The 9,718-nt window shown below is 41.9% G+C and overlaps 1 long non-coding RNA gene across 2 annotated transcripts; it reads left to right on the top strand.

The window, feature by feature from the left end:
- Positions 1–2,051: 2,051 nt before the first annotated feature.
- On the top strand, positions 2,052–9,230 carry LOC117300140. Of its 2 annotated transcripts, none has more exons than XR_004520142.1 (6): positions 2,052–2,217; positions 3,616–3,741; positions 4,164–4,274; positions 6,394–6,550; positions 7,720–7,876; positions 9,044–9,230. It is a non-coding gene; the product is annotated as an uncharacterized LOC117300140 (long non-coding RNA). The 2 variants fall into 2 exon arrangements; XR_004520143.1 differs by lacking the exon at positions 2,052–2,217 and adding an exon at positions 2,876–2,890.
- The last annotated feature ends 488 nt before the right edge of the window (positions 9,231–9,718 follow it).

Raw genomic sequence — 9,718 nt, 5'->3', positions numbered from 1 at the left:
ATTATTGTTATTTCCAGGCCAGGCGTAACCATGGGGCGAATTATGAAATAACATCGCCGGCTTGTCAGGGAGCTGGAAATTTATTCTAACATAGGCCCAATTCAAGCAGCTTATTTATTTACTCATTTATTAATCTATGCACAAAAAAGGGAATAAAAATGTTGTACTATTTTTTCATTATATTTATAAATACACTATTGGTAATTACTCAAACTAATTATTGGCATAATACCTTTCTTGGTGACGAGTAATGGGGAGATGTTGGTGGTATAAAACATTGTGAGAAACAGCTCCCTCTGAATTGCCATTTAAGAAAGAAGTAATTTTCCACGAATTCGATTTCGAGACCTCAGATGTAGAACTTGATGTCTCGAAATCAACCATCTAAACGCAAACAACTTCGTGTGACAAGGGTTATTTTTCTTTTATTATTATTTCGCAACTTCGATGACCGATTGAGCTCAAATTTTCAGTGACAGGTTTGTTATTTATGCATATGTTGAGAACACTAGTCTTTGACAATTACCAACAGTGTATACTGCCTTCACAGACACTGGACACTATTGGTGACTGTCGATCAAAGACCAGTCTTCTCACTTGGTGTATCTCAACATATGCATAAAATAACAAACCTTTGAAAATTTTGAGCTCAATTGGTCGTCAAAGTTGCGAGAATAGTGAAAGAAAAAAAAACCTTGTCACGCGAAGTTGTGTGCTTTCATTTGCTTGATATCGAAACCTCAAATTCTAAATCTGAGGTATCGAAATCAACTTCCTGGAAAATAGCTTCTTCTTGTAGTACAGACTCAATTACATGAGCAAAAACGTACTTTCTTGAAAACTACGTTACTTCAGAGGGAGCCGTTTCTCAAAATGTTCAAACTATCTAAAGCTCTCCATTACTCGTTACCAATTATTTTGAATAATGGGGTTTTTGGTTAGTGTCTGCTTTCAAATTATCCAGACAACATCGGATGTCGCAGTCACCGCAAAAGAGGGAGACCGGATTACCGATTGCCACAAAGATAAAGCATAGACCAATTGAGTTGAAAACACTTTGTTTCTTTGAAAGATCACAATGGGCTACTGGCTTAGTGAACTTTTGCCCCATATTACAATGTGTAGCGTCTTTTGAGTCGAAGAGGAAAGGTAAACATGATTGCACCTGGAAATCTCTTCTCCTACTTTTTGTATGGAACTGAAACACGTGTGTGTACAAGACGGCCCCGCCCACCCCGGGTACAGAGAACGCATACACGTACACGCCACAGAGGCCCTTTCGAAACCACGGCTTCAGGCTCTGTCCTCTCGTCTGAAGCCCTGAGCGCGTATAATGCAATCACATAGTCAAAACAACCGCGGGGGCCAAGCTAGTCTCAGCCGATTCTGGAGTCAAAACAGTGGTTTCGAAATGGGCCATACGAGAAAAAGTACAGCAAACCATTTCACGTGATAGGGGCGTGGCTAATGATCGTGTCGGTGACCGATATTGATGACGTATGTTTATCACTTCATGAATCTTCAAGGTCCATTAAGAGTCGAGAGGGCGTCTGTTTTGGGGAAAGCAAGAACCAATTGAAACACTAAGCAGATGGATAATAGTCGGTGAGCAATTTACACAAAGCGCAGAACTATGCGATACCGAGCATTGACGTATTGTGCTAAGACTTCATGAGTCGGAAGCGTTTTTTTTTTCCCTAGGACAAATGAGGCCAAGTTTTACCATATTAATTTGCGCATGCTAACCGTCCCAAGAAAAAAAATATACGCGTGCAGGAAAGCGCCCTCTGTTGTCTGCACATGTACAGGAAGCACTGTGAAAAAGCAAGACGGCGGCAGACGATTTTGCTGCACGCTTAGAATTGTTTTTTTTTTTACAAGAAAAAAAACTTTATATTTGTAACCGAAATTCAACCGGAAATTTATGAAAATTCTATTTGAGCTGGAATATTTTATGCCTCCTGGATTTTAAAATGTATATTGGAGGAGTTTGACGGTGAATAGCGGCAAGACAATGCACTGTACTCAAAGCCATGCGCACTTTTTTGGGCTCACAACTATCAAGTGGTACACGATGATCGACATCGCCAGTGCAGGACTTCGACATTTTTTCGGATATAATTTCTTCCATGGATATATTTGTTAGCTGTGAACTCGTTGAGAATATAGTGAGGGACACTGTGAATATATGAACGGAATTTCAGCTTCTCAAATCAGGTAAAAAAAAAGAAAATTGTAGTCAAACTTGTGTTCGCATTGTAAAGAACCTTTACCCAGGACGTCAGTGCAGTGGCACTGGCTGACGTCCTACCAGGATGCGCCGTAGCACCTTATCTTGTAAAACCCTTATAAGGTGCTAAATAATTGGGTCTCAGAATTCATCACTGCAATAACCAATCTTTCTGATAGTTTGTATATACTCAGCGCCTTGAGTACCTTGTTTGGTAGATACGTGTGCTATATAAGACTTCGATATCATTATCATTCATTTAATTACCACAACAAACACTGAACTGAACACTATGGAAGTGAAAGTCGGTTCCATCTGATTGATTGTGAAGTGTACTGTACTGTGTTGTACTACCAAGACCCCTGCAGGGAAAAGTTTCCGTATGGTGCCACCACTTTTTCATTCAAAATAAAATAATATAGTATCTAATTTACCTGATTGATATATCCCTTTTTGTAAAAATGAGTGAAAAAGTGGTGGCGCCATATGGAAAGTTATCCCCATGCAGTATTACTATTATTAGGGGCCCTGCACTCATTTTAAAGTTAACTATTTTGCAAAATGTAATCATTTTAAAAAATGAGTGCAGAGCATCAGTTACTCAGCTCAAATACTAGCTCAGCTAGCTGGGTCAACTAGTGGACACCAACTTAATAGTGAGTGAGTGTTGTCGAAATTATGAATGTACTTTGTAGCATTTTGCTTTCTCCATGTTTTACTTTAACTTTAAGTTTATAATCAACACTCTAAACCAACACGAAAGAAGGAGCCAGTACTACTGCTGTACTAGGTAAAATCAGGTAAAATCCAAGCGAATAAACCAGCTACCTCTTCATGCAAATCACTTCAAAGTTCAATTCAATTAACATTTTCCAATGGGAGACTTTCTGGGACGATAGAGGGCAGCAGACTTACCGGGTAAATCCATTGTTCTCAGAATTATGCGCATGTTCAGAACTACGTAAACAATGGAAATTTACCCGGTATGTCTGCTGCCGCCTAGCGTTGGAAAGTCTCCTATTTCCGTAATCGATGCTGGAGCAGAGAGCACATGTTTTGCTTTTCGGGATTTCCAAAGAAATAACTTTCTCTTTAAGGCACCACCTTCACAAACTCTGTAGCACGCAACAAACGTGCATATATGTCCAGGTACCAGACTGGGCGTATATTTATATCTGGCGGGGAAAACCCGTAAAACAAGGGGCTGCACACTCAAAATAATACGGGTAAGTTTGTGAAAATATCAACAAATATTTTGGCTCTATTTGTACAATTCAAAAAGATAGTTTGGTGATTTAGAAAGTATTTCAATAATAGTACTACTATTAGTAGTGCCACCCCATTGCGTCACCTTTAAATAAACTTCCATTTTATTGTTTTTTCAGAAAGCATTGCGAAAGTTCCGTTGGTTATTGCCGTGATGGTGTGTGTACGTCGTGTAGCTAGGACGGTGGTTAACAAAAACACAACCACTAGAACTCGCATTTTTCAAGCATTTTCAATATTTAAAGGTAAGTTTTGAGCATGTTTTTTAGGTCATTTGTGGAGGGGGAACATGGAGGTTTTTGATGGATGTTTTAGGTCCGTTTTCCTTCTTTCTGAAGCAATCCGATGGGGATTTTTTTGCTCTCTCCGTCGGTAGTCTACGCAAATTAAAAGAGACCACCATTTTGGTCGCGGTTTCATGTGGTTGTGGTTGTTGTTGTTTGTTATCATCCATGTTTTGGGGATCTAGCCAGACATGCGACATCCGGTCGAATGCTAAAATGGGAATGAAGACACTGACAGTTTGTTGTTGTTTTTGTTTTTGTTTATGTTCTTGTCTTGTGTGTTAGGTTGGTAACTGTCAGATAAAAAGGATGTTCACATTAGCCATTTTCTTTAATGACGCTTTCCCATAATTTTCTCAAATATATTATCTTGCTTTCTTCAGACCTGAAGTCCCATCCACTATTCCACACAATCGACTGGAAGCGAATCAGGGAGACAGAAGCCCCTTTCATCCCAGCCCCAGATAACAGAACGGACACCACTTATTTTGACGGTAAACAATATTCACAGTATTTTGTTTTCACCATACACATAAAATTTGATTTGAAGAAATGCAGACTTTAAAGGCAGTGGACACTATTGGTAATTACTCAAAATAATTATTGGCATAAAACTTTTCTTGGTGACGAGTAATGGGGAGAGGTTGATAGTATAAAACATTGTGAGAAACGGTTCCCGCTGAAGTGATGTAGTTTTCAAGAAAGAAGTAACTTTCTACGAATTTGATTTCGAAACCTCAGATTTAGAACTTGAGGTCTCGAAATCAACCATCTAAACGCACACAACTTCATGTGACAAGGGTGTTTTTTTCTTTTGTTATTATCTCGCAACTTCGATGACCAATTGAGTTCAAATTTTCACAGGTTAATAATAATGATAATACACGGTTTTTATATAGCGCTTTTTCACGGGGTGTCTCGTAGCGCTTCCGACATTATTACCCCTGGTCACTGGGCCTTAAATCATTCCTTAAACCATCTCAGCTCCCTGGGGAGTATACAGCCTGTGTGACAATTATATTTTAATTATAATGGTGGTCAGTGGTTAGACTGCAGTTGTTGGTTTGAATCCTACCAAGCCAACTGTGTTTCAGTGGTTAGTCTCTAGACTTGCAATCAAAATGTTGTGGGTTCGAATCATACCAAGCTAACCGTCAGGACTTGCAATCACAAGGTTGTGGGTTCGAGTCCTACCAAGCTAACCGTCAGTAAAATCACAAGGTTGTGGGTTTGAATCCTACCAAGCTAACTGTGGTTCACTGGGCCTTAAATCATTCCTTAAACCATCTCAGCTCCCTGGGGAGTATATAGCCTGTGCGACAATTATATGCGCTACATGGCTAAACCAATCACAAGAACCATCTCTGCCCTCACAGGTACCCATTTACCCCTGGGTGGAGAGAAGCATTTATAGTTAAGTGTCTTGCTCAGGGACACAAGTGTCACGACCTGGATTCGAACCCACACTCTGCTGAACAGAAGCATCAGAGCTTGAAACTATTCCAGGATGGTGGTCAACTTGGTCCAGTGGTTAGACTGCAGGACTTGCAATCACAAGGTTGTAGGTTTGAATCCTACTAAGCTTACTGTGGTTCAGTGGTTAGACTGCAGGACTTGCAATCACAAGATTAAAGGTTTGAATCCTACCAAGCTAACTGTGTTTCAGTGGTTAGACTGCAGGACTTACAATCACAGGATTGAAGGTTCAAATCCTACCAAGCTAACTGTGGTCCAGTGGTTCGACTGCAGGACTTGCAGTTACAAGGTTGTTGGTTTGAATCCTACCAAGCTCACTGTGTTTCAGTGGTTAGACTGCAGGACTTGCAATCACAAGGTTGCAGGTTCGAATCCTACCAAGCTAACTGTGATCCAGTGGTTCGACTGCAGGACTTGCAGTTACAAGGTTGTTGGTTTGAATCCTACCAAGCTAACTGTGGTTCAGTGGTTAGACTGCAGGACTTGCAATCACAAGGTTGTGGGTTCGAATCCTACCTCGCTAACCACCAATTTTATAATGACTAAAATAAATATTGTCCGCTATTGTTACTGAATCACTATTTGCCCATTGGTTAGACTGCAGGACTTGCACTCAAAAGGTTGTAGGTTCAAATCCTACCAAGCTAATGGTGGTCAGTGGTTAGACTGCAGTTGTTGGTTTGAATCCAGGACTTGCAATCACAAGGTTGTGGGTTTGAATCCTACCAAGCTAACTGTGGTTCACTGGGCCTTAAATCATTCCTTAAACCATCTCAGCTCCCTGGGGAGTATATAGCCTGTGCGACAATTATATGCGCTACATGGCTAAACCAATCACAAGAACCATCTCTGCCCTCACAGGTACCCATTTACCCCTGGGTGGAGAGAAGCAATTATAGTTAAGTGTCTTGCTCAGGGACACAAGTGTCACGACCTGGATTCGGACCCACACTCTGCTGAACAGAAGCATCAGAGCTTGAGTTCGGTGCTCTTATCCACTCGGCCACGATACCCCACAGGTTAGTTATTTTATGCATATGTTGAGATACACCAACTGTGAAGGCTAGTCTTTGACAATTACCAATAGTGTCCACTGCCTTTATTAGGCTACTTGTCCGTCTCCCTTTTTTTGTTTAGCTCGGAACAACATGCAGCATCTCCAGATGTCTTCTTTTGCACTTTGACCTCTTGAATGATAGTGCAATCCACAACTCATCAACAGAAGTAATGAAACTATTCCAGGATGGTGGTCAACTTGGTCCAGTGGTTAGACTGCAGGACTTGCAATCACAAGGTTGTAGGTTTGAATCCTACTAAACTAACTGTGGTCCAGTGGTTAGACTACAGGACTTGCAGTTACAAGGTTCTTGGTTTGAATCCTACTAAGCTAACTGTGGTTCAGTGGTTAGACTGCAGGACTTGCAATCACAAGATTAAAGGTTTGAATCCTACCAAGCTAACTGTGTTTCAGTGGTTAGACTGCAGGACTTACAATCACAGGATTGAAGGTTCAAATCCTACCAAGCTAACTGTGGTCCAGTGGTTCGACTGCAGGACTTGCAGTTACAAGGTTGTTGGTTTGAATCCTACCAAGCTCACTGTGTTTCAGTGGTTAGACTGCAGTACTTGCAATCACAAGGTTGCAGGTTCGAATCCTACCAAGCTAACTGTGGTCCAGTGGTTCGACTGCAGGACTTGCAGTTACAAGGTTGTTGGTTTGAATCCTACCAAGCTAACTGTGGTTCAGTGGTTAGACTGCAGGACTTGCAATCACAAGGTTGTGGGTTCGAATCCTACCTAGCTAACCACCAATTTTATAATGACTAAAATAAATATTGTCCGCTATTGTTACTGAATCACTATTTGCCCATTGGTTAGACTGCAGGACTTGCACTCAACAGGTTGTAGGTTCAAATCCTACCAAGCTAATGGTGGTCAGTGGTTAGACTGCAGTTGTTGGTTTGAATCCTACCAAGCCAACTGTGTTTCAGTGGTTAGTCTCTAGACTTGCAATCAAAATGTTGTGGGTTCGAATCATACCAAGCTAACCGTCAGGACTTGCAATCACAAGGTTGTGGGTTCGAATCCTACCAAGCTAACCGTCAGGACTTGCAATCACAAGGGTGTGGGTTTGAATCCTACCAAGCTAACTGTGGTTCACTGGGCCTTAAATCATTCCTTAAACCATCTCAGCTCCCTGGGGAGTATACAGCCTGTGCGACAATTATATGCGCTACATGGCTAAACCAATCACAAGAACCATCTCTGCCCACACAGGTACCCATTTACCCCTGGGTGGAGAGAAGCAATTATAGTTAAGTGTCTTGCTCAGGGACACAAGTGTCACGACCTGGATTCGAACCCGGTGCTCTTATCCACTCGGCCACGAGTAGTCTTTGACAATTACCAATAGTGTCCACTGCTATTAACAGGTTACTTGTCCGTCTCCCTTTTTTTGTTTAGCTCGGAACAACATGCAGCATCTCCAGATGTCTTCTTTTGAACTTTGACCTCTTGAATGATAGTGCAATCCACAACTCATCAACAGAAGTAATGAAACTATTCCAGGATGGTGGTCAACTTGGTCCAGTGGTTAGACTGCAGGACTTGCAATCACAAGGTTGTAGGTTTGAATCCTAAAGCTAACTGTGGTCCAGTGGTTAGACTGCAGGACTTGCAGTTACAAGGTTGTTGGTTTGAATCCTATTAAGCTTACTGTGGTTCAGTGGTTAGACTGCAGGACTTGCAATCACAAGATTAAAGGTTTGAATCCTACCAAGCTAACTGTGTTTCAGTGGTTAGACTGCAGGACTTACAATCACAGGATTGAAGGTTCGAATCCTACCAAGCTAACTGTGGTCCAGTGGTTCGACTGCAGGACTTGCAGTTACAAGGTTGTTGGTTTGAATCCTACCAAGCTCACTATGTTTCAGTGGTTAGACTGCAGGACTTGCAATCACAAGGTTGCAGGTTCGAATCCTACCAAGCTAACTGTGGTCCAGTGGTTCGACTGCAGGACTTGCAGTTACAAGGTTGTTGGTTTGAATCCTACCAAGCTAACTGTGGTTCAGTGGTTAGACTGCAGGACTTGCAATCACAAGGTTGTGGGTTCGAATCCTACCTAGCTAACCACCAATTTTATAATGACTAAAATAAATATTGTCCGCTATTGTTACTGAATCACTATTTGCCCATTGGTTAGACTGCAGGACTTGCACTCAAAAGGTTGTAGGTTCAAATCCTACCAAGCTAATGGTGGTCAGTGGTTAGACTGCAGTTGTTGGTTTGAATCCTACCAAGCCAACTGTGTTTCAGTGGTTAGTCTCTAGACTTGCAATCAAAATGTTGTGGGTTCGAATCATACCAAGCTAACCGTCAGGACTTGCAATCACAAGGTTGTGGGTTCGAATCCTACCAAGCTAACCGTCAGGACTTCCAATCACAAGGTTGTGGGTTTGAATCCTACCAAGCTAACGGTGGTTCACTGGGCCTTAAATCATTCCTTAAACCATCTCAGCTCCCTGGGGAGTATACAGCCTGTGCGACAATTATATGCGCTACATGGCTAAACCAATCACAAGAACCATCTCTGCCCTCACAGGTACCCATTTACCCCTGGGTGGAGAGAAGAAATTATAGTTAAGTATCTTGCTCAGGGACACAAGTGTCACGACCTGGATTCGAACCCGGTGCTCTTATCCACTCTGCCACGAGTAGTCTTTGACAATTACCAATAGTGTCCACTGCTATTAACAGGTTACTTGTCCGTCTCCCTTTTTTTGTTTAGCTCGGAACAACATGCAGCATCTCCAGATGTCTTCTTTTGCACTTTGACCTCTTGAATGATAGTGCAATCCACAACTCATCAACAGAAGTAATGAAACTATTCCAGGATGGTGGTCAACTTGGTCCAGTGGTTAGACTGCAGGACTTGCAATCACAAGGTTGTAGGTTTGAATCCTAAAGCTAACTGTGGTCCAGTGGTTAGACTGCAGGACTTGCAGTTACAAGGTTGTTGGTTTGAATCCTACTAAGCTTACTGTGGTTCAGTGGTTAGACTGCAGGACTTGCAATCACAAGATTAAAGGTTTGAATCCTACCAAGCTAACTGTGTTTCAGTGGTTAGACTGCAGGACTTACAATCACAGGATTGAAGGTTCGAATCCTACCAAGCTAACTGTGGTCCAGTGGTTCGACTGCAGGACTTGCAGTTACAAGGTTGTTGGTTTGAATCCTACCAAGCTCACTGTGTTTCAGTGGTTAGACTGCAGGACTTGCAATCACAAGGTTGCAGGTTCGAATCCTACCAAGCTAACTGTGGTCCAGTGGTTCGACTGCAGGACTTGCAGTTACAAGGTTGTTGGTTTGAATCCTACCAAGCTAACTGTGGTTCAGTGGTTAGACTGCAGGATTTGCAATCACAAGGTTGTGGGTTCGAATCCTACCTAGCTAACCACCAATT

Source organism: Asterias rubens, chromosome 15 (assembly GCF_902459465.1).
Source record: "Asterias rubens chromosome 15, eAstRub1.3, whole genome shotgun sequence".
NCBI lineage: Eukaryota > Metazoa > Echinodermata > Asteroidea > Forcipulatida > Asteriidae > Asterias > Asterias rubens.
Note: the sequence above shows the minus strand (reverse complement) of the source record. Positions and strands in the feature narration are given on the sequence as shown.